Source organism: Aedes aegypti, chromosome 2 (genome assembly GCF_002204515.2).
Source record: "Aedes aegypti strain LVP_AGWG chromosome 2, AaegL5.0 Primary Assembly, whole genome shotgun sequence".
NCBI classification, from domain to species: Eukaryota; Metazoa; Arthropoda; class Insecta; order Diptera; family Culicidae; genus Aedes; species Aedes aegypti.
Genome location: NC_035108.1, coordinates 284,697,529 through 284,721,570, shown reverse-complemented (window position 1 = coordinate 284,721,570; position 24,042 = coordinate 284,697,529).

The following is a 24,042-nucleotide window of genomic DNA, read 5'->3' as shown; positions in this document are numbered from 1 at the left end:
ACAAGGATTTCCCATTGAGCTAATAAATTTATACTTTATATACCTAGTTTGTACACTCAACAGCAGTAAAAGTAAACCTCAGTTAATTGAAATTTAATGCGAATCGGTTGTTAACATTGTACCATACTTAGACCACAGACGGGCTAAGGAGATCATGCTGGTTCGATAAGACGCACTCATTGAGAGACCCTCTGTGCCCGCTACCAGATAAATTATAACCGTTGCAGTTGACGACGCTCGAGCAACCGACGAGATGTGACGGTGAGTAAAAATGTCGATAGTAATTTGTCCAAATTAGTTATGGCATATCTGATTAATCATCGCAACAATCTTTCGACGTGTGCTGGGAATTCCTTATGTTGATTTTTTTTTTCTCAGCTTCCTCCTCCTCTTGGTGTCGTCCCATTTGCCTCTCTCTGGACGTTCAATCAATCTCTAAAGCGAGCTAGGGGAAAGTGCGTCAAAATGAATTCATGAGATAAAATGGCCTAGGAAAGGATATAAATAATAATTACAGTATTTACCGGGTATGAATTGGTAGTTTAATATCATTCCTTTAATTGTCTCTTGCTATTCCACTTTATCAGAAAATCATTACATAATTGACAAGTTTTGGTGGATTCGTATTGAACACAGATCTCAAAATAAGATTTTAAGTACACTATAAAGTATCATAATACTGCTCAAATATTTTCATACAATGCTCCATCTTGCTGGAACACCTGTTAATTTAGAGCTCAAGAATCCATCAACAACATCCATAATTCAACCATCAAAATTTAACAAACTTTCAAAGAAATTCCTATGAAAAATGTTCCATTGCATTTCAGAAGTGAAGTGCAATTATAGATTCCTATGAGCATTCCATCAGTATTGAGCCAAAAAAAACTGGTTTAGAAAATTGGGAAAACGACGCCAAATGGTCAAATGGTCAATTCTTAACTGTTACCGAGTTATTAAACCTCATTGGAGCACCCGTACAGCACGATGACAATCCATCAGTGGATGGACGATCCTGGTATAGTGCTTAGAACACACGCCTCTCACGCTGTGGTCCAGGGATCGAAATCCATCCTCTAAATAGTCTCACTTATGACGTAAATATTTTTATAAATAGTTATGACTTCCTTTAGAAGGGAAGTAAAGCCATTGATACCGATATAAATTAGCCCAGAGCTAAAAATCTCGTTAATAAAGATAGAAAAAAAAATCTATCAGTACATTTATCCCCCATATTTTGGTGCTTCTTACCCCAATATTTTGATTAATCATATTCCAATGTTTTGGTGCATTTTGTTCCGTTTATTTAACATTCTAAACTAGAAGTGTATTGAATGCTTTATTGAAATTCATAGTTTAAGTAAAATATATTGTTATCTGAAAACAAATCGACTATAGGATATATTGTACACTACTGTGCTACAAGTTTTTAGTAAAACTTTGTTACTTCTATGTAAACTACGTTTCAGCGTATGTAGCCATATTTAACCATATTCCCCTACATCAAACAGCTCATTTGCACCGCATCTCGCAGGTGAGCTCAACACTCAGCGGCCTCATGGGTCAGATTGCTTGTGATGGCTGCAAGATCTGTAAGCAGCGGGGGAAGACGGGTGCGAAAAAAAAGAACATTTTCATTTGTGTTCCAATCGTCGTCGGGCAGCCGTCGATCTTCGCTGCATGTCATTATGACAATCGTCACGATGGTGGTTAATCTTCGTCTACCGAATGTTCCGAAGCCGACCGCCATCGTTCATCATTCGGGGTGTCTATCCGACGTGAAAGACAACTAAGAGAACCGGATGACATAGGGGCGTAAATAGCCGTAGCGATAAACGCACAGCTATTCAGCAAGGCCAAGCTGAGGCTCGAGGGTTCGAATCTCACCGGTCGACGATCTTTTCGTAAAGGAAAGGGCAAAAAGTATTGCATGAATGCAAAAACGATCAATTGGCATATTATGCTTTTAATCAATAATCGTGGAAGTGCTCATAAAGACACTATGATGAAAAGCGGCTCTGTTCCAGTTGGGATGTAACGCCAGAATTATGAAAAAGAACGCGATGACATATGCATGCTCAGAAAAATGGAGATGAAGGATTGTAATGTAAGGACAACAAGTTTAAAACAGCTCAACTGAGCTCAGGTGAGATAGCTCGAAGATTACAGTATAAAGCTGGCTGGATTCGGAGCCTTCTTGTATAGAAAATGTTAAGCATGCAATATTTTTGATTAACTGATCACCTTTGTGTCGTTTTTAGAATGATAGACAAAAATTTTCCTGATGCCTAAATCAAAACGTGCCAAAATCGAAACGTGTCGTAATCGAACGGTTGGTTTTATTAAAATTTTCATCCCCGTATTAACCTTTACGTTACCAACCTCCGACAAGGCATTTTCAAATAGCTGCCATTTCATCAATTTCTATTCGATTTTTTTGAAACCACCCTCAGTTTACTTTAAAAAGGTTTCAGTCATTTGTCATGAATGGAAAATGCTGAATTTGGAACCATGCCGGAGATATTCCGGGTTGTACTGGGGTCACGAGGGTGCCAAATTCGGGAAATGTGATTACTTTTTTATTTATTTCAGTTACAACTCTGAATTTTTTATGCAAAACGTGAGATAATGATCTATTGTCATAATTTCAACATAATTTGTATAAGTGGACTGTTCCGGAACATCGTAGCCGGTTCCACCAGGGCCAGTTTGGGGACACTTCAGTTTTATGTCCAAAACATACCGTGCGACGTCTCAATCTTCTTGAATACGGAAGAACATGTCAATGAAACAAGAAAAACCGCGGTACAAACAGATACGCTAAAATCCAATAATATCCATTTATCTATGTTTATAATTGGTACAATCTATTCGCAAACCTTGCCAATAATATTTCCGCAATTCACTCGGTTCATAGCCGCATCCCTCCATCCTCGACTGTGACCAACGTTCTCCAGGTCCTGGAGCACCCTGTCTATCCACCTAGCTCGCAGCGCCTTCTTGTTCCGACCGGATCCGTGGCGAACACCATCTTTACAGGACTGTTGTCCGGCATTCGTCCAACATGTCCTGCCCATCGTATCCTTCCAGCTTTAGCCACCTTCAGGATACTGGGTTCGCCCTAGAGTTGAGCGAGCTCGTGGTTCATTCTTCGCCGCCACACCGTTTTTCTGCACGCCGCCGGAAATCGTCCTTAGCACTCGGCGTTCGAAAACCTCAAGAGCTTGCAAGTCCTCCGCGAGCATAGTCCACGTCTCAAGTCCGTAGAGAACTACCGGTCTTATGAGAGTTTTGTACATCGTGCATTTGGTGCGGCCGTCAGCAAGGATCCGAGGTATCTCAGTTCCGCCAACCAACATATACTTTGTTTTCGACGCATTCACCATTAGCCCGACTCTTGTTGCTTCGCGTTTAAGCCGGGTGAACAAATCTGCCACCGTTTCAAATTTTCTCTCAATAATATCCATGTCGTCCGCGAAGCAAACAAATTGTCCGGATCTCGTGAAAATCGTGCCTCGACTGTTAAGTCCGACTCTTCGCTGGACACCTTCAAGCGCAATATTGAACAACAGGCACGAAAGTCCGTCGCCCTTTAGTAGTCCCCGCCGAGAATCAAACGAACTGGAGTGTTTGCCCGATATCTTCACGCAGTTTTGCACACCGTCCATTGTTGCTCTAATCAATCTTGTGAGCTTTCCGGGAAAGCTGTTCTCGTCCATGAGCTTCCATAGCTCTACACGGTCAATACGGTTGTGTGCCGCGTTGAAATCAATGAACAGGTGGTGCGTAGGGACCTGGTTCTCAAGGCTTTTCTGGAAGATTTTCCACACGGAAAATATCTGCTCCGTTGTCGAGCGGCCGTCGATGAAGCCTGCTTGATACTTCCCACGAGCTCGTTTGCTATATGTGATAGACGACGGAAGACATTCTGGGATAGCAGTTTGTAGGTGGCATTTAGGTAGCATTTGCATTCATGTCCTATTTGATTAAGATTAACAATACAATTCATGTCTATTAATTAGTTATTCTATCAACATATTCAATTATTAATTATTCTACCTACAGACAATTCAATTGTTATATTTGTTTTACATTTTCTGGATCGGGTTATCCTCCATCCCGCATTAGAAGATTCGAATGGCTCTTTTCGTTCATTTTCGTTCAGCTACCATACTATGCGCTCGTTCTTGATCGTTCTCATCGCTTGACGTTTGGGTTGACAGTCACCGGATAGTGATTGCACGATAATTTTCACACTACAGTTTGTCGCCCATCTTGTAGATAGGGCATATAACGTCTTGCTTCCACTCCTCCGGTAGCTTTTCTGTTTTCCAGATTCTGACAATTAGCCGATGCAGACAAGCGGCCAACCTGTCTGGGCCCATCCTGATGAGTTCGGCTCCGATACCATCCTTGCCAGTGGCCTTGTTGTTATTGAGTGGTTGAATGGCATCCTTAACTTTTCTCATCGTGGGAGCTGGTTGGTTTCCACTGTCCGCTGTGCTGACGTAGCCATCGCCTTCGCTATCCTGACCTTATGTGCCTGTGTTCTCTGTGCCAGTGCTGCTTCCACCTCGCTTCCGTCCGTCAATATGCTCCCATCCTTATCCCGGCACTTTTCAGCTCGAGGCACGAAGCCTTTGCGGGAGCTTCTGATAGAACTTCCGCGTTTATAGAGAACGGTACACAAGCGATTTCGACCCCCTGAAGAAGATTCGGATTAGAATCGAAACGTAGGGAAAAATCTAAAACAGTCGTTTTGATTACCCAAGACTGCAGCGCCGAAACTAGTAGCTCCTAGAAAACGTTACAGCAACTCCATCTCTTGGAATTATACCTCTTCCAGGCGGCGCTTTTTGTCTCGGAATAGGCGGGTTTGCTGTTTCCGCATCAGTTAGACCCCAATCATAATGTGAACGGCAACGCGGTACAACGGCAAAACGGCATGCCCAACTTGATCTACACTTTACTTATCAATCCCATGTTGACTAAATCCTTTTCAACATTGACTTGACAAGTAGAGTGTAGCTCAAGACGGGCTTGTTATTTTGCCGTTGTAACCTCCTGGCACTCCTCGTGGAACCAATCGTTTCTTGATCTCCGTGCGACATAACCGACAATCTTTTCGGCAGCATTGTTAATGGCTGCTTTGATTGTCCTCTGTTAAGGCCACGATAGGTTCTGACGTCGGTTATATCTGAGAAGTCCCAGCTAACCAGAAGTCGCATAACAGTTTATGAACAAAGTCGTTTACTCATACAAATTGCATCACATCCGCACTAAATGGTGGATGAAATCGTTTGATCGATGAGTTTCCTCGCATAAAACGCTATTTTCTGAGTTTATATGTACATTTCGTTTCGTCCCGTATACTCGCACAAAGTAAATCGGATCAATCCGTAGCAGCTGTCAAATAAATATTGTTATCATAAATTAAGTAGCATAAGAAAGCAGATGAATTCGCAATAAAATCTACACACTCGCATTGCATGCTATTTTACATCATATAAAATATGCACGTATATCGCCTCCACTTTTGTACGTATAAAGCCTTTTCACGACATCTTATACGTGAAACTTTGCACATATAAGCATCGCATAACGCAAAATGTGATTTTATTATACGTACATTCTGGTTGTCTGGGGTGCCATGAATCGATCAAAACGTGGTCGATTTGTGATTCTGTCTGCTGAGGTGATCTCTAGGTTGACAGATACGGGAAGCTATGCTGGGAACAGGTGCTACGAGGGGGCTTGGGAGCCGCAAAATATATCAGCCGTAGGCCATTCAGGTTTGTCAGACGGTGGGCGCTGAACTTTCCAATCGTCGGTCTGAACTCGGGTAACATCATTATCGCAAGTCAATAGAGTTCCAAGGTACACAAATTCTTCAACTACTTCCACTGCTCGACGTTCAATTTGGATTATGTTGATATCGTCCGAAAAACGAAGCAGCATATACGAACGAGTGCCGTTCCTAATTTTTAAACCACTTAAATTTAATTCACTGTGATGCAGCCCAGCAGCTGCTTTGGCAGTTAGTCTCGGAAACGAAGACTGACGTGGTTTTACTATTGGACCCATATCGCATACCAGCCAACAACGGGAACTGGGTGGCGGATAGGTCTCAACTGTTAGCAGCTGTAGGGATATGACAGGACGATATCCAATCCAAGAAGTAGTCTCTGTCACAAATGACGGTTTTGAGATAGCAAAAATCAACGGCGTATTTTATTGCAGTTGTTACGCGCCCTCAAGGTGGTCGTTTGAGAAGTTTTCCAGGATGATAGCCGAACTAGCTGATCGGCAGCCAGTAGTGATTGCTGAGACCTTAATGCATGAACAGTGGAGTGGGGGAGCCGCTGCACCAACCAAAGAGGCCAACTATTATTGGAATCCATGGCCGCATTAAATGTAGAGTTGGCATATGCACCCACGTGAGTACCTTCCTCAGAAATGGCACACAATCGATTATCGACGTGGCTACAAAATGCCCTAACCTTTTAGGTACCATTCAGAGAAGCGAAGTTAGGAAAAGGAATTCAAGAGACGAAAACTGGCATGCTTTGATAGTCTATGCCAGAGTGCCAATTCGAGTCCGTGGGGTGACGCCTACAGAGTGGTAATGGCTAAGACCAAAGGTGCCATAGCGCTCCAAGAAGAAGTCGTCCGAGTTGCTGCGATCGATAATCCCGCATGATCCCACAAGTCCATGGCCCCCAGCGCCGTATGCGATAGGTGAAGGAAAAGAGGGTGACGAACGAAGAGCTGGTAGAAGTCGTGAGATCATTCGCGTCAAACAAGGCACCGTCCTGACATGTTTAGAACCACGATGCAACGCTGCATTGATCAAGGAATCTTCCCGGATGTATGAAAGCGACACAAATTGGCGCTACTACCTAAGGCGGGGAAACCACTAGGTGACCCGTCGGCGTATAGACCTATCTGTCTACTAAATACGACGGGCAAGTTATTGGAGAGGTTGATCCTTAACAAGCAAGTACAGTATACGGAAGGTGCGGACGACCTGTTCAACAACTAGTTTGAATTCAGGAAAGGTAAATCTACTCTGGACGCTATCCGGTCGGTCGTTCAGACCGCTGAGGTGGTAATCGAGCATAAAAGGAGTGGCATCCGTTACTGCGCGGTTGTCACTCTGGATGTGAAGAATGCGTTCAATAGCGCAAGCTGGGAAGCGATAGCCCACGCACTTCACCGCCTCGAGGTACCGGTACAGTTGTGTAAGCTTCTAGAAAGCTATTTTGATGGTCGGCAGAAAAGCGTTTGAATTATCGCGGGAGTACCTCATGGTTCAATTCTGAGCCCGCTGTTCTGGAATGCGATGTACGATGACGTACTGAGGCTGCTCCTTCCGACGGGTGTTAAGATTGTTGGCTTCACCGACGATATCACTCTAGTTGTCTATGGTGAATCGATGGATAGTGGATCGATAGTTGAGGAATGGATGAAGTTTTGGAAACTAGGACTGGCCCGTCTCAAGACTTCTACTTGATGTTCTGCCTTATCGCCGCCGCTGTGGTAAACATTATATTTGATATTAACCTAGAAGATAAATAAATATAGAACAGTGTTTCAGTCGTCGTTGCGTTGGTTTGAGGGATCCTAATAATATACTGTAGTTGTAAAATTCATCCCCTTGACACACTTTGCCTCCTTCAAATCCAACAAACAGATCACTCTCCGACAATCAATAATGGTGTGAATATTTTTGGGTGACAGACCCTAGCCCACGCTTCAGGCACCTTGCATACCAACCGCTGCGGTGAAAAATTAATTAATATTGAAGCCTTACTGCCTTACCGTTGAAGGGGCGTTGAAAACCACAGCCAGCGTGGGATGCATGAGGCGTATTAATCTCAACTTTGACGGTAATTTATCATTTCTGGAGGATTAAATTGTACAATGCGTCTGAAATACATCACTCACGGTTGGACGAAGAAGATGCAATGTGCGCTGATTGATAGTCCGTAAAAAAACGGATCGAATGAAGAATTAAGCCCATATCGTTAGGTATGACCTGGAAGAATTTCTGAGTGCTTTCCGTGTGTTTATGCTTCACAAAAAATACTTGGTCACAATTGTCGCACTGTAGCAGAAATTGAATAACAGTTGTCAAGAGGAGTATGAACTTCAAAATCAGTGCTCTCAACGTTGAATTAGTTTTGATTACTTTGTTCTAGTACTGATGATTATCAAGCCAGCACATTGATACTTATCGACTCATGCAAAGCAGAACCTACTCGGACTCAACCATCATTTTCAAACATGTGGCTAATTTGTTGTTAGCAAATACCTCTCAAATCTCCGGGACATTCTCCCCCATCACTACACGGTATTTCGGTAACCTCCGTTCATATACGACCAAATCCCGAAAATTCCTCCGACATCGTAAAAAGAAATTGTCACATATCTTCCGTGGTTGGATATCTTCGACCCGAAAAAATGAATCATTTTCCACTCTTATGGCAGCGATTTACTTTTTTATGTTCCGACCATTACCTATGCCGTTTCTTCGTTAGAAGCGGAAGGGAACAAGGGATGGTTCCGACTAGACCTGTGCGCCGAAATATTTTAAATCGACGGTGCTTTAGGGCATTTTACCCGAGGAGGAAAAAATAACTCACAATAACATATGAATACCATATTTTGGTATCATACCATAATTAGGTATATATGTATAATTAGTCAATACCTCAATTTGGAATTATAATGGTGTAATTTTGTATGTATATAATATTATATAGCTAACTGCAAATTTGACAAAAATATATTTCAGGGTTTATTGTGATGGTAGGAAACAGAATTAACATTAATGTATGTTTAAGATGTATTTTTCCAATCCCATATGAGTAATCAGGATAGGTTTCTTCTTGGTATACTATTCTAATAAAACCCAATTTGTTTGGGTGTCCATATTCCATGCTAGTTACGCATATGCCATAAAAATACATTATATATATACATTAATGTCAATTATGTTTATTAGTATCACAATAAATACAGAGAAAACTTTTTTTGGCAAATTTTCAATTGACTCGACAATATTATATTCGTACAAAATCGACTCTTTCAGAGCCCCTCCTGGCTACATCACTGGTCCATCACCCGAAAGGCTTTTGGGTTTTTCATATTTTGACATGTATAATCTAACAAAAATAGTCCGGTTGAAAACCCCGTGTAACACCATCGTGCCCTTCCCTTGTTAGTTCATTTTCTGTGATGCTTTTTTCGCTTTGGCATTTTGTTTTTACAACTACTGGGAAAGAACTATCTGTTGCAATTTCAGTTTTGAATACCATCCTATTGAGACAAAAGATGTTTCCGTTGTCTAGTTCGTGAAAAGATCATTGGAAAATCAAGGAAAAACAAAAAGAAAGAATTTTTGATAAAAAAAAACTCTCAGGAATCTTTGGATAACTCAGCGGAACAAAAATAAGGTTTCCGCTTGTTCCAAAGTTCAAATCATGTGTCTCTAGTAGATGTGAGGCTGCTGAATCCTTTGCCTCTATCAGAAATCAGAAATGCGGTTACTTTGCGCAATCAGAAATGTACCATCACGTCACAGTTATGCGCTACAGGGCGTAAAATTTGCATGAATACTGGTTCTATTGATGTTAAAGTGTTATTTGAGCTATGATTTATTATTATTTTTCGTAATTCAATCCACTGGGCATGCAAAATGGAACTTAAAGTTTTATATAAGACACAGTTTGATTGAGATTTCAAAATAGTCATTTCTTTTATAAGACCAGATACAATACTCATCCGAACCATCATGAAGTACTTTTCTAATCACCAAATTATTGCAAACTTCGTTTAAACGTATTTTTAAGGCCGCACGGGACGTCATCATAATCACCCTATCCATTTCAAGAAGCAAATCTCAAGAACCACACCACATATCGATGCGAAAATGTATCACTATGATTCTATATATGTAGTGCACAACCCAATACATTTTCAGCTTCATCGGTTCACTAAAATTCGAGATTTGCTTCCACAAAGTTTTGATGATAATTGTTAAAGTGAGACGAAAGATAGGAAAAATAACACGGTCTCCCGTGTCCCCTTAAGGACCTTTTCTTTGGCCTTTTGGTACCATAAAACGAAGCAAATAATCTGCATTCTATTTTAAACATTTTAATTTAATATTTTTAATTAACTACTGGTATCTTAGTTATTGATAATGATTGAAAGATTGCATAACGATTAATTTTACATTCACTTTTAATTTTTTATAGAATCGAAGGTCGATTTTTGGTTTTATGGTGAATTTTATTTTCGATCTAAGTATCATTTTTAGTTATCTAAAATCGTTCCAAATCGTTTTGGGCAATGATTTATTTATATTCGCAAATCTATGAATTTTGGTTTTTGATTTTTATAATTTTTATTTTTGAACATCCCTATCCTTTTTCATTTTTTTATGAAGCCTCTTCTAGTTATTGATTTTTGGCAATAATAAAAAATCAAGTTTTTACGGTGCTTTTAAAAATAATAAATTTTCAATATTTTTCTAGAAATATTTTTATTTTCCGTGTAATTAACGGAAAAACACGTTTGATTTTTTTAATACCACCAAGTTCTTCTTCTGCTATAGATTGATAGTAGAAAAATATAAAAGATACGATTTTTTAAATTAAACGTGAAATAAACCCCAGGCATTTGAAGGATATATAAGAATACAATTTTTTAAACAATTTTCAAAAATACAAAAATGTTTTAAAAGTCATAAAAAACTTTCCTGATATGCGTGTTAAGAGTCAAGGTTTAAGCCAAAAATAAAATCATTTTGATTTCCGAGCTACGAAAAAAATACACAAAATTCCAAAGTGTACCCCGTCTAAAGGCGGGGTTGGGTATTAGAGGGTTAAGGGATTCCTAGCAGTTATATCGGGTACAGAGTGATCACTGAAGAAATGATTCTTTAAGAAGATCTTGTAAAAATTCATGCAGAATTTTCCAGGTTTTAGTGAGAACTACTACAGTTTTTTTTTAATATGGCCTGGCTTGATTCTACAGTCGACTCTCCACATCTCGATGCTCTACATCTCAATATCTCTCCCTATGTCGATGATATCATAAGTCCCTTCAGTCTGCATCAGGGACGAAAAATATCATGCTCACTATACTCAATTCACTGAATTTATGCCACCATCAAAGTAACCGCACCACCACCAATATGATTGTACCAATGAAGATGGCACAAAAGTAGATGGGCAAAACAAACAACGATGCCCGTATGTCGTTGGTGTTTTTGATTATCAGAAGCAGAAGAGTATCAATTTTAGAAAATTGATTATCAATGAGGTTCAAATTATTTAAAAAATATGCTGCTATACGGGTAATGAAGGATCTGATGCACGGAATGGATTATATTGACGCGTCTTTAGTGTGCCTGGTACAAAAATTACAACTTCCTGAAGCGGAATGTAACAAAGTCAAGCTGGTTAGAATGAATATCATTTTTTGTTTCTGATTATCAAAAAGCGGTTGAGTAGCAGCAGGTTAAAAGGAAACTGACAATCTTGCGCAAGCGCTTTGCCAATCTGTGTTGTGTTGTCAAGGTGAGGATAAAAACAAATAAAAATCAACGAAGATTCTACCCAGCAAGTATCAATGTAGACGAGGGTAGATTGAGTATTTTCGTCCCTGGTCTGCATGCATTTTCACTCTCCATATTTCGATATTCTCCTTATCTCGATGTGTTTCTGTTGATTGTATGTCGTATGTCGAAATGACCAATATCAAAGATTACTAGACCAAAGTTTTGGGATTCAAAATAAATTAGGAGCGCAAAATGACGTCTGTTTGTGTATTACTTTCTTGGCAACGGATTGTTTTTCAATCTAGTATTCATCAAAAATATGTTCTTTGTCTCGATCTCTCCCTATCTCAATGGTCCCTTCGATATCGAGATGTGGAGAGGCGACTGTATTAGTAATTACTGGATTGATTTCTACAGGGACCACAGATAGAGTCTATGAAAGTATACATGGGGGGTAAACCCTGAAGGAACCCTAGGACATAAGACCCTAAGAAGGAAATCCTTAAACAAGGCTTACATATTTAAAATTTAATGAATTTATGAAACAACATTTATGAAAATAATTTATCAGCGTGGAAACACAAAAAACGGCGTTGGCGGTGTAATGGGAGCCAGATCCTATTCTTGGCACTTTTGATTCACTTCGGCAGTGGGGTTTTCTGAAAGCTAATGAGCTCATATTTGACCCCAATATTCGTCGAAGTAAAGTGCTTCTTATTGTAAAGTTTTAGACAATTCATAAGCATAAGCATAAGCATATTTAATGAATGGCTTGGGATTAGCTTACCATTCTCTATGTGCACAAATCGAGAGCTCAAATTTTATAAGTCAATAACGGCGCCGGCCACGTCCTTACAGTCATCGGGAAAGGGAAGGAATGTAAGTTCGGCAACCTTTGTTATTAGAGACCGTACTCACCTCTGCATCTCCACAGTTGTCATGAAAAGGATATTGGGTTAGTGGAATAAGGTAGAGATCTGAGAGTCACCAATGTTTGGTGATGCGATCCATGATATAATCACGCCTAACCGGATTCGCGAAATAATTCAATTATCGCGTTGTACGCCGAACAAGTGTTCGTCACTCGCCCACACAGGAGCAAGCGACACAATCAATAGATCAAACACTACTGACGGACCGCGCACTTTTTCACTACTCTACTACCGAGTCGGTAGTAGGTACTGACGCGCGACATGTTTGATCCTGCCCTCATCGCCCGCCCCGGCAGGAGCAAGCGTCAAGGTCGAAGGATCAAATACTATTAACGAATCGATCACTTTTTCACTACTGTTTGTAATTTTTTAGACAATTCAGACGAGAAAAACCCTCCATGCCAAAGTGAATAAATGAAGTGCCCAAGTAGCTCTGCTATAGTGTTGTTAAATGTCAAAAAATTAAGCGAAATATTACATCAGCAAATATTGCCAACCGATAGTAATTCGAAAAAAGTCACCGGGAAAAACATTTTCCGATGACTTTTTCCACGGGGTAGGATGATATTATCAATATTCAATTGTCAATGGCACGTGGTATTCATAACATTTAACAGCTCCGGCTCTGCACCCTGCTGATCGACGTATGGTGCGCCGCCGATAACTAATTCGGTGTCGGCGAGACGTAAAATGGATCGGCGGTGGCGGCACACAGGTCTAGTTTCGAAGAGCAGTCGTTCACCCTTCTCGGCTTTCTTGGTCTTGTTTCAGGCGGACAACGGATGCATTATCATCATCTCGGGAGGGGTGCTGGTGGTTCACCGATCTAGAGTTCGGCGGCGGCGGTGACGTCGGTAACGACGGGTAAATCGTTACAATTTTTATTACAGGACATTTGTCTTTCGCCCTCCTGCAGAAAAGAGCACCGAAACCCATACAAGTGGTGGACTACGTGCTGAGCGAACTTCACCGATAAGCGCTTGATTGGCATCCTAATATCACAGACAAACAGACGTAACACTCTAATTATTTTCATCGCACAGCAGAATAGTGCCCAATTCTAAAATTTGGTAATTGGCCGACGGGCCACTCGTGGCGCTCGCATCACTTTTGCTCGAGTTTGACGTTTGCTCACTACCGCCACCTAGTTCGCGGTTGGCCAAATGAAGTATTTTAAGCATTGGGCGTAAATGTTCACGTGACTATGTTTTTGATTGATATTTGTTCTTGCTGTTACGTCTGTTTGTCTGTGCTAATATATATGGTTGATATTTCTGAAAGACGTGAAATGCAATGTGGCAGTCCTGCCGTTATGGATATATTGTTGTAAAGTTCCTGGTAGATAACCATTATTTTAAACATGCTCGTAGTCAGCTCTCAAGGGCAAAGTTAGGTTTAGAAGTAGGGGGCAAATCAGGCCCCCAATATCAGAGACATCGTATGTCGTGATGGCACGCACAATCTGAAAATTACGTTTATTACTAGAGGCATGAACGTAGTATAACTCTCGATGCAAAATCCAGCTTTCTAATTAATCAAAAGTTCGCACGGGGCAACAGTTCAGATATGAACACAAATAATTTTGAAGAAACACTACGGAGTTATTAATAAATTTGTGTTTTTAGCTGTTCTTATATATTATTTAACAAGGTTCAAAAAGAGTTAATCATGGTGAAAATTTGATTTTTTTTATTGAACTCTAGTATGTTTCTGAGTGTTTTACGTTGATTGTTGGGTGCATTTGATTTGATGTAAACATTTAGGTGCTTTTAGTAGAAGACAGTTCTGATGCTTTGGGGAAAAAAGTTAATAGCCACCGTGGGCCAAAAGCAAAAAAGCCTGTGCAACTTTTGGAACGTAATGCTATGAAAATCTTCTTGATGCTCCGTAGTCAAGGAATGTAGATAAGGGCAAAAAGTATAATTTTCACCTCATAACATTCTTGTTCATTCAGTGCGATCTTTTGCCCCCACTATGGAGCAAATATTCACTTTTGATTTGTCCAATTAAATCTTATTTTTCTTGAAATACAAATGTAATATAAATAAGGGGGGTCCGTAGCCTTGAGGTTACGCTTTCGCTTCATAAGCGGAAGGTCATGGATTCAATTCCCAGCCCCTCCAAAAAATAACCCGTCCAGCCACCAGAAGACGCCGCACGGAGGACCGTGCTTAGGAGGGGAGCACATCCATCCTCCGTCGGTTTCAGATGGTGACTGAGACAAACTGACCCACTTCGCAGGCAGTTAGCCTCAAACGACTCAGGAACACGGCAAAACGAACCACCGCGAGAGCAATGGACTATGGCTTATGGAAATCGATTGGACCAACAGCAGAGCACTCTCCTACCTGCTCGGTGTGAGAGCAAAAGAGCAGAAGAGAGTGAAAGCAAATGTAAATATAGATTAGTTAAAAATAGAACTGTATTGGTAAGGAAGATACAGATAAACTGATTCCGGCACAGTAGTGGCCACAAGCACGGAGTGCCTTGAAAAAAAAAAAAAAAAAAATGTAATATAAAAAATAAAGTGATACGTTTCGAAAGTAATATGTTGAGGTACAGTTTTCCTTACAAGCTGGAGCGTAAATGCTTTTAGTTCAATAAATAAATTCTGGGAAATGTTAGATGCGAACCTTTGCCCCGCATAATCTCAGTTCGCATCGCATTACAGTTAAAAAAATATTGGTTGAAACTTTTTTTATATCTTTATTACTAAGGCTTTTAGCGATATGCTGGTTCACCTCTAATTTTTGATATAGTTAGTACTTTTTTTACATTCATAAAATCCTTGTTAAGTTCAATTGTGTCCCAGAGGGTAGTATCAAACAAACAGCAAAATCAAATCCTGTTTACATATGCTCTGTCCACCAATAATATTCGAATAAATCGCACAAATTAAATTTGGAATTTGTTTTAATTTTGATTTCGAATGTAGCATAATTCTTATTATTATTACACAGAGTAAAGTGGGGAAAATGTTTTCTCCTTCTAATGATTCTTTTTCTCAGTAAAATCCTTATAATGTACAGATAAAGCTCCTTCAAAACCTCTAACAATGTATCAAAGGGATTCCTAGGAAAATTCTTATAATAATACTTGGGAAAAAAAAATATCTGATCACAATTTTCTGTCGAACCTAATGGTAACTTCATCGGTGGTGCATTTGTGGGTCCAAATTTTTATTCATCAAATTATTTAGTCCAGTACAATATACCAAATCGTACGCGCATGCATCGATGTTGTAGTTTTCTCAATCCATTTCAAATGTGATCAAAAAAAAAACTAACATGTTGCGGAATTTGGTGCAAGTGTGCCACCTTAAGCAAATTGTTCTCTAACTTTTTCTAAAGCTTATAAAAAGCCACCAATTTAGCCTCATGATGTTAGTTTCACATCTTTTCATAGCCACTGTGCCATTTAAAAAGAAAATTATTTCAAAAAGTATTAGTTTTGGAGCTTCTCGAATATCACCCAAAATAACCTATTTTTCGACACCCATATGGGGCAAGACGGCCACCGAATGAACATCGCATGTAATTGTACTTGTAATGAAATTTTCTTAATTTCATATTAATATTACTTACAAAGCAGACGCTAACCGATAGTTTAAAAAATAATTTCAAGTTTACCGTAATAAGGGGATGCTTTATAACAAGGCTCAAACCATGTGTAACTCCCTATTACTCAATTCGAATAACTAAAATGGTTATTTTTGTCTCCATTCAATACAACATATGTATTACCCTTATATTACGACGAATATGTATAATATTAAACTAGATCAGCACTAAATAATGGTAAAATATTGATGAAGATATGTAAAACGGTACTTAATAAGCCGAAAAACATGTTATTATTGAATATTTTGAGAAAAAATCGCTTTGGGGGCAAAAATGTCAGTTATTCCCCTACTATACCTCAGAAACTGCTACTGGTGCCTCATTTTGGTTTATTATTATGATTTTGTTGATGACTTTTACATTTTTATAAATTTCACTCCAACAATTTTTGCTTAACAAATAGGTGGCACTCTTGCCCCAATAAGTAAACATTTCAACCAAACTGGATTTCGTATGTAAAACTAAATATTTTTTTCGTTCAAATGCCACAATAACTTACACATTTGAATAGTTTCACGATGTAAAGAACGTTTGAAAAATCTGGTAATAATTTACCCTCCACCATGCTATTTTGAAACAACGAAATCTTATAAAAATTCACTCAAATTTGGTTGTCTTTGCACAAGTTGATGTAAATACATGAAAAATAGAGCAATTTCCATCACATTTTGATCATTGTATTGTGAACTATAAGGGAACATATTGTTAAGCTCAAAGAGAAAATAAATATTATAGTTTTTTATAAAAAGCAGGGGTGGCACACTTGCCCCTATGGCACACTTGCCCCTATGGCACACTTGCCCCAAAGTCCGCTAACGATACGCGGCGCTTTTTCATTTTACTACTCGGCCGATGCACGACATGTTTTTTCATGTCCCCCGCAGGAGCAATCTAAGGATCAAACAGAACTCGAGAAAATCCATGGAGGAAATCTCTGGATAAACTCATGGTACAAATGCTTAGAGAAATTTCTGATGCAAATCTCCAGAGAAATTCCTGAAGTTTCCTTCTCCGGATGAATTCCTTGAGAAAATCCTCGAATGAATTTCTTTTTGAATTTCCAGGGAGAAATCCTCGGAGGAATAGCTATTGGAATCCCCATGAAGGAGTTCTTAGGGTTATCCTTGAAATTTTCGGAGGATATCCGGGAGATATTCCTGGAGGAAATCTCCAGATAAATTCCTGGAGTAAATCTTCGGATGAATTGCAATTGAGAACTTATTGGGGTAAATTCCCGAAGGAATTCTTGGGAAACACCGGAAATATTCTCTGGGAAATTCCCAAAGAAATTTCTAGAGAAAATCCCGGAGGAATCGCTTCATGAAATCCCCGGAAGAATTTCTGGTCAAAATCTCCGGAGAAATAATTATTGGAAACTACCTGAGAAATTCCTGAAGAAAATCCCTGGATGAGTTCTTAGTTGAATTTTCCGGAGCAATTTCCGGAGAAAATCCCCGCAAAAATTTCTGGACAAAATCTGCGGAGGAATTCTTTGACGAAATCTTCGAAGAAATTGCTATTGAAAGTCCCATAAGAATTCCTGGAGGGAATTATTGGAGGAATTCCTGGACGAAATTTCCGGGAAAATTCCTGGTGCAAATCCCCAGAGAAGTACTTGAATAAAATCTATGGATAAATCCTCTGGAAAAATCCCCAAAGTAATTTCTGGAGATAATCCCCAGAGGACTTTTCTAATGAACTTCTGGAAGGAATTCTCGCAGGATTTTGTGGAAAAAAAAAATCCAAAGGAATTTCTAGAGAAAATCTCCGGAGGAATTCCTGGAGCAAATCACTGGAGGAATTCCTAAGGTGAATTCCCGGGGAAATTTTAATAGGAATTCCACGTAGGAATTTCTGGGGGGGATTCCCGGTGCAATTATCCACGAAATTCCTGGAGGAAGTCCCCGGATAAATCCTCTGAAAAAATTCCTGAAGGAATCTGGATAAAATGTTTGTAGGAATTTAATAAGAGAAGCACGCAATTCCTGGACGAAATCGTCGGAGAAATTCCTGGAGGAAATCCAAGAATCAGTTACTGGTGGAAATCCATAGAGGAATCCCTGGTGCAAATCCTGTTCGAAGGAACTTCAGTAGAATTCCTGGAAAAGCTCATGGAGATTTCTGGAGGAGGACTTCAGATCTTCAAATGTGTTCCAGTAGAAATTCTTGGTAAAATCCACGGACAAATTTCTGCAAGAACTCCTAAAGAATTCCTCGGGGGAAATCACCTGTTGATTCCTGGAGGCGTTTAAGTATGAGTTCTTGAAGGAATCCCTTAGAATCTCTAATGAGTAGGAGAGACGATGGCTGTTTCAGAGAGAAAAATCCGAATTGGTAAATAAACATGTGTCAAACCAGTTTTTGAACGATTCAAATCTTGGTCCAAATCCAACCAAAATTGGACCAGGTAGTTAGCCAGTTCCAAAAAATAGACCAGAAAACTGGTATAAAATAAATTTAGAACATTACACTGCGGAAACGTTTTTGTCTCAAGCACCAAAAAACCGCTATTTACTTAATTAAGGGTTGCTGAATCCATTGCCGTTTTCAAAAATATCATAGCACGTCTAGTTTTTGAGATATTGGCTGTAGAAAATACAAAAATTGACTATTTTAGCCAACTTGCATGCAAGTTTGCCGGCTTGTAAGGCAATTTATTTGCTTAATTTGCCACAGAATTTAAACTTTATGTGTATAACAATACTTATCAATAATTTTAAAAAAACTTTCGATGCGGAAAAGTTATTTTTTGACGATTTAAAGAATTATTGTATTTTCCCATATAAGAGAAACGAATAATTATGTATGAAGACAGCAAACATGTTGTAAAAATCGGTTTAAACTAAATTTATACGTGCAATTGCAACTAAATTATGTCCAAATTGAAATTTCAAGTCCTATTTTGCATGATTAGTGGATTAGATCACACAAAAGTTTAATAAATTGTACTTTAAATCTTATGTAAACATCAATAAAACCAGTGTTTTTTTACAACTTTGGCGACCTGTAGCTAGAAGTTGTGACGTGCTAGAACATTTATGAGAATGGCATCAGCTTCAGCAACCCCAAAACTACTAGAGGCATAATTACCCCAGAAACTACTAGAAACATAATAGAGAGCATTATTTGATCCTTGAGACACGCAAAAATGTCATTTTTGTTACGCTGTGTTATGTGCAACACCGGTGCAACCTCCAACTTTTAGCATGGTTCATAAATTTGGACCACCGGTGAAGTTGCCATAATATGACTGATTCGTACAACGCTGGAAGAATCGAAATCATGTGTTCGAAAGACACATGAAGACGAGGTGTCAAGGACTAATTTCTTAGTTTACTTTTATACATCATTTTGACGACAAGCATATTGTAAACATGCCCATTGCTAGCTTCTATTTCTATTCACTTCCACAGTTATTAACTGAGAGCTTTCTTTGCCAAATTTGTTTAATGGAGCGTCTGTCTATTTCAAATATGTGTGTTATGTATAAAAATTCATCAACTTCGTTGGTCATCGCAAGGCTTGTGGAGGGTATTAGAGTTCCAACTACATACTATTAAGATTGGGATCCGTCATAGCCTTCATTTTCATCATATGCTTATCTTGCAATGTTTAACCGGCCTGCGGGATGTGTCGAATGTTATTTATGAAGCCTATATTGAACTGGGAGTGTTGTAGGTGTTTGTGGTAGCTGATGAGTTGGTATAACAAGGCGAAAAGTGTGTCGTTGTTTGTTTGTATGTTTTCATCCTGCAGACGGCAAGCTGGTGTTGAGCCATGATGGCAAAACGATTTTCCTCCCTCGACCCTATGCTGTGGAATGCCCTTAGGTTCAGCGCAAGGAGATCCTTCTATGAAAAGCTAACACTAACCGGAATAAGCGATGAAAAAATATTTCTTCACTTCAGCATGGATCAGTTACCCATGTCAGCCGAAGCCAAAAAGTATAAGTAAATATAATTTTCCTGCTCATGCAAAATGTATGATTTGTACACTCGGTTGCCTACCGGCGCATAAGTACACAGCGTGATGAGAATATTGCAAAATGCTTTATGTGTAAATTGCTTTCAGAATTTTTATGGAATATTTAATCAAATCATAAGTCTTTCATAGCTACCGGTGATTGCAGTCTAGGTTAATCATGTTTTTCACTGTTTGTTAATCAGTATGATAACTGTTGTTTTTTTCCTTTGCCATTAAAAAATTGCACGCTCTACCCCCAATCCAAAAAATGTCACAACATAAATATTAATTCGTACCAATGATAATTCCGGCGTGAGTGGCAGTGAAATGAGGAGCTATCAGAAAATCACTCTGGATGGCTCCATTATCCGAAAAATGGAACGAAAAATATATCAATTTCCCCGCTCAGATGTCACATGTCACCGGCAATCACCAAACCTACATGCTGCCGCCCATACGAAATTGACTACACTACCATGAGGTCAGTTGGTGCGGATTACTTTCGATAAAACGGACGATGTATTGGTGTACAGCAGGGAAAAAAATTTTGTGATTTAAAGTTTAAATCAAAGCAAATGTTTCAAATATTGCGATGGTATTAATTATATTTAGGGTAAAACTTCTAAGATGAGCATGAGCATGAGCATGAGCATAGATGACCGTACAATTCGTAGTTGCTACTCCGCGATTGACGAGAACAGTCGAAGTTCCACAGGGAATTAATGAATGGGGCTTGGGATTAGCTTACCATTCTTCAATGTGCACAAATCGAGAGCTCAAATATTAAAAGTCAATAACGGCGCCGGTCACGTCCTTACGGTCATCGGGGAAGGAAAGTAATGTTAGTTCGACAACCGTTGTTACTAGAGATCGAGTCTACCTCTGCATCTCCACAGTTGTCATGGAAAGGATATTGGGTTAGTGGGATAAGGTAAAGATCTGGGAGTCACCAATGGTTGGTGATGCGATCCATGATATAATCAAGCCTAATCGGATTCGTGATATAATTCGATAAACGCATTGTACCCCGAACAAGTGTTCATCACTCGCCCACTCATGAGCAAGCGACTCGATCAATAGATCAAACACTACTAACGATCCGCGGCGCTTTTTCATTTCACTACTCGACCTACGCTCGACATGTTTGATTCTGCCCCCGTCACCCGCCCCCGCAGGAGCAAGCGTCAAGGTCGAAAGATCAAACAGAACTCTCAAAAGGACGGTTAACAAATTTAACCCAAAAACAAAGTGCAATTACTCCACTGTACAACAGCTCTATGGATTTTTCAGTCCACCATTTGGAAGCTATTATGAACTTCTACAAATTTCTGACAATATTCTTAAAATACATTATTGAAACTTTAAAATAATTCTGCCCATTTATCCAATCCATTAACTCCACTGTGTTATTGAATTTCTGGTAGATCTGACAACCATAAACGCCTGCCTGTCGACTTGGCTGAAAGTACATCGTTGAAAAGTTTACTAATTTTATTTTACAATCAAATTCAACCTCAATCACACGTCAAAATTCAAGATTAATTACTCCGCCATCCGCAGGTACTGTACCAAAAACATTCTCAAAATACTTAATAGAAACATCTAAATCTTATTGCAAAGAATTAAGTCACATTTATATGGTGACCCCAAGCGCCATCTATGCTTTTACTAAGCACGAGAATCTTCACGGAAACAGTTACTTAATTTTGGCCAGTAACGGATCAAATTACTCCACTGTGAAGCAGAATGTCGAATGTATTAAACAAAAAAACAATAATAGATGTACATTTTTTTCCGAAACCTGAAAGCAAAACTACCGATTTTATAGAACCCTGTTGGAAGGTAAACGAAACGCGGCGCTCATAAAATGAAATCAATGAGATTCTGCAATTATTCAATATTTCGTTCCAGTTCGAAGTCACACTCTGGTTCTTATCAATACATAGAAGGATTTCCTAGAACAAACCCGGATTGTAAAAACTATAAGGGTGCATCCCTATAAAATTTAACTAAATTTGATGTCGTTCTTGTTGCTCGTTTTGACTTCATACTGTTTTCAGTGCTCGAAACTTGCATAAACATTTATGCATATAACGATTTGCAGCCAAGTGTATGTTAAATCATGTCCCAAATATACATTATCTTTATCCGATGAATTCGTCATATTCATCTATGAAAATGTGAAATTTCACTTCAGGTTGTATGATCATTTTGAAATTATATTATTAACCTCCTATGAAATATATGGTGGCATTGGAAGAAACGGTAGTGATTGAGGCTTGTTCAGCATGCTGAAGTAAAATCTAAGTTAATCTAATTAAAGAATATTTAACAGCAATGTGTCTATAGAAAGTTATTCGAGGATTATAATGAAAGCTTCAGTCATCGCTTTGCTGATCTTATGGTTTGAGAGAAATATTATTTATTGGCAATGTGATAAATAAAGCCGGAAATATTATTCTGTTAACTCTTTTACGCACATTTGGTGGCCCTGAAAAGTGCCAATGGCTTTGTTAGCTCAGATGCTGTCATAGATGAATCGCACTACAGGATGTTATCAGTTGATTGTAATGGTTAAACGAAGAATCTTCAACGCAAGTGTATACATTTGAATAAGTTCTCTGCTTATAAGACGAACCAGCTGAATGATTCGTGGTGTGGATGGCACACATTAGCAACAGGTATTTGATCACACGGCTGAAATCAAAATCTGAAAACGTAGCTTAAGTTTGAAATCTTGAGCGACACCGGACGCTCGATTTACCTAATAATAGTGGTAATTATGCCTAACGGGCTTGATTCTTGACTGTACCACAAATGATGCGTTTATCACAAGCCGAAATCTGTAGGCGCACAACCTTGAGCGATTCCACAAACCAGACGCTGATCAACAGCTCAGCAGGATTCTGGCTGCGAAGTGCTCCTTGCTAAGCTGGATCGGAGTAGCTCTTACCAGCTCGAAAGCGAAAATGGAATGAAACCGAATCTGACGAAGGAAGCATGCTTTAAACCCTTAGATTAGCAGATGATGCTCCTCCCTTTCGTGGTCTTCTCTTTCTAGTCGAGCAATCTGGGAAACGGGTATGTGCCAATAATGAGTTGAGCTTAGAATTACTTGAAAATTGCGGAAAATGCTAACGCGTGAGAAATTAGTCGAACATGAATAGTTGGAATGGTTGACATTTACTAAATATTTAATAGTTAGCTCTTGATAATCAATAGTTTTCTTTACTATGAAGGTAAATTACTGATACATGGGTGTCAAAATGATGAAAATTGTTCAATGAGAATTTCTTTTCAAAAGCATTCTAAATATGTCGCAATTTTGTCACATGCGATAATTTTCGTAATCGAAGTGTTCATATAAAATATGAAAATCAAAGACTCTGTTGGAAATGCCACTCTATTTTACAATCGTTGTAGAATGTTGAGCTCTCACTCTGACGGCATTGCAACAGCGTCCGCGAATTCAGTCACAAATTTTCGTGTCATCAATTAATTATTCATGACGAGCGAAATTGTGTATGGAGATGTGAGATTGATTGAGGAATATAAGATGCAATAAAGTCTGAAATATTATTCTTTTAACTCTTTTCCACACATTTGATGGCTCTGAAAAGGGCCGATGCCTTTCTTAGCTTTGATGCTGTCACAAATAATAGCACTGCGGGATGATACAATGATAATGCGTGAGAAATTGGTCGAACATAAATGAAAGGGTTGATATTTACTAAATATTCAATAGTTAGCTAATGACGCTTAATAGTTTTCTTTATCATGAAGGTAAATTTCTGATCCATGGGTGCCAAAATTATGAAAATTCTTCAATGAGAATTTCTTTTCAAAAGCATTCTAAACATGTCGCAATTTTGTTACATGTGATTATTTTCGTTATCAAAGTGTTCTCATAAAATATGGCAAATCAAAGACACCGTTGAAAATGCCACTCTATTTTACA